The sequence below is a fragment of the Dromiciops gliroides genome, chromosome X (assembly GCF_019393635.1).
Source record: "Dromiciops gliroides isolate mDroGli1 chromosome X, mDroGli1.pri, whole genome shotgun sequence".
Lineage (NCBI taxonomy): Eukaryota > Metazoa > Chordata > Mammalia > Microbiotheria > Microbiotheriidae > Dromiciops > Dromiciops gliroides.
Genome location: NC_057867.1, coordinates 48442342 through 48444809, shown reverse-complemented (window position 1 = coordinate 48444809; position 2468 = coordinate 48442342).

Below are 2468 nucleotides of genomic sequence, written 5' to 3'. Positions count from 1 at the left end.
GGGGGTGAGGGGGGAGGGCGGGGGAAACCCGCTCATTTCAAAGGAATGCCTGCAGTCCCCGGGGTGGGGCCCTCTGGTGTCAAGTCCTGCAGGCCGAACAATGAACCTGAAGCCTGAGTGACTTGGCTGTCTCCCTCAGGAGTCTTAGAGCTTGAAGAAGACAAAACCCTGTAAGAGACATGAATGCAGAGAAGATGAATGGGGCAGGCGCTCTGAACCTATCACTCATTAATCAATCATTACTCCCACAGGGGTTTTTGCAGCACAGCATCCTGGGAAGTGCACTCAGTTCGGATTGAGAGGACCTGAGCTGGAATTGGGGCTCTGTCACTGAGGAGCTGTGTGACCTCAAGGGATTCATTTCCCCTCTCTGGGTCTCAGCTTCGTCCTCTGCCAACTGAAAGGGGGTGGGGGGGTTGGCTCAGATCATCTCTGAAGTCCCTCACAACTCCAATATTCAATGGTTCCATTGTATCTATTGTTATAGCCAAAATAAATAAATAAATCACAGCCTGCTACAAAAGCCCCCCCCTTTATTTTAGAGAGGCCAATATTGTCAGTATAGTGTAGAGGTTACAAAGAAGTTCTCCTTGGTAGAACCCAGAAAAATTAATTTTGAATTCCACCTCAGGATTAATGACTGTGTGATCCTGTACAAGTCACTTAATTTCAATGTAAAATGAGGAGTTTGGGGGGCAGCTAGGTGGCACAGTGGATAGAGCACCGGCCCTGGATTCAGGAGTACCTGAGTTCAAATCCAGCCTCAGATACTTGACTCTTACTAGCTGTGTGACCCTGGGCAAGTCACTTAACCCCCATTGTCCCACAAAAAAAAAAAAAAGAGGAGTTTGGAGTCAGTTACCTCCAAGGACCCTTCCAGCCCTAAATCTATGATCTAAATGTCATGGTTGGATTAGGTGACCTCAAAGGCCCTCTCTCTTTTGGTTTGGTTCTTGTGTTCCTCTGGTGATAGCATATGTCTGGGAATCATACAACACCATGCTCTCAGAAGACTGAATTTCAGGGGGCTTCATGAACCCAGAATCCATACCATGGGGAGGCACAGGGGGAGGACCACGTTTTCCCAGGGGTGTCTTCATGATGTCAGGAGAAAGCAAGAAAGGAATCCAGCCCATTGGCTGGGTTCCCTGTGGTGAGACTCTTGGGAAGATATAGCCAAGAGTCACATGGGTCAGACAGACATGGATGGGTTGTGATCTGCATGGCTGGAGGGAAACCCTGAATTGATGAGATCCCAGACTGATTGGTGTATTTGGATTGAATGTGGCCTTGTTCTTGCGACTTCTTTACCATTCCAATAAGCAGGCTCCCTGATGGCAACGGTGAGAATATCAGAATTCCTGGGGCACTTGGGTGGCCTAGCTGTCTTTCTTTCCATGTCCTTTGGGTGATGGCCCTGCCTTCTGGAGGGGATGCTGTTGTTGTTCAGTCATTTCAGTCATGTCTGACTCTTCATGAGTGACCCCACTTTGGGGTTTTCTTGGCAAAGATACCAGAACGGTTTCCCATTTCCTTCTCCAGCTCATTTGACAGATGAGGAAACTGAGGCCAACAGGGTAAAGTGACTTGCCCAGGGTCACACAGCTACTAGGTCACATTTGAACTCAGGAAGACGAATTTTTCTGACTCCAGGTCCAACATGCTAAACACTGAGATGCCTAGCTGCCCCTGGTGAAGGATAGATACCAATTAAAGTCAAAGATTTGTAGAACAAGAGCTGGGGGTGAATCATAGGATTTGTAGTTGGAAAAGGGCCTCATCCAGTATAACCCCATTACTTAACAGATGGGAAAATTGAGGCTCAAAAGTTAAGGTCAAGGGGCAGCTAGATGGTGCAGTGGATAGAGCACCGGCCCTGGATTCAGGAGGACCTGAGTTCAAATCTGACCTCAGACACTTAACACTTACTAGCTGTGTGACCCTGGGCAAGTCACTTGACCCCAATTGCCTCACCAAAAAAAAAAGTTAAGGTCAAACAGCATCAAAGATGGGATTTGAACAGAGGCCCTCCTACTCTAATGCCAATGATCTTTGCACTGGGTCATATCCTTAAATATCACATTATCCAAGCCCTTCATTTTACCGAAGGGGAACTGAGGCCCAGAAAGATAAACTAACTTGCATAAGATCACACAAGTTAAGTCCAAGTAGAGTTTTGAAACCAGGGATTTCCTGATTCTAGGCCCAGCATGCCTTCCATTATGCTTCATGGTGTCCTTGAGGGGCTCTTGGAGACCACCTGGTCTACCTCCTCAGAAATCTGAAGCCCCGAGACAGGAGGAGTAACTTGATCAAGGTCCCCCAGTTTCCATTCCCCTTCTGTTGTCCTCCCATTTCCCACAGAACTCTCTGATTGGCATCCTGGCCCTCCCCTACCCCCTCACCCTTGCCCTGCCTTTTTTCTGAGACTTTCTCACAAGTCTACCTGGCTGAGCCATCAATGGCAT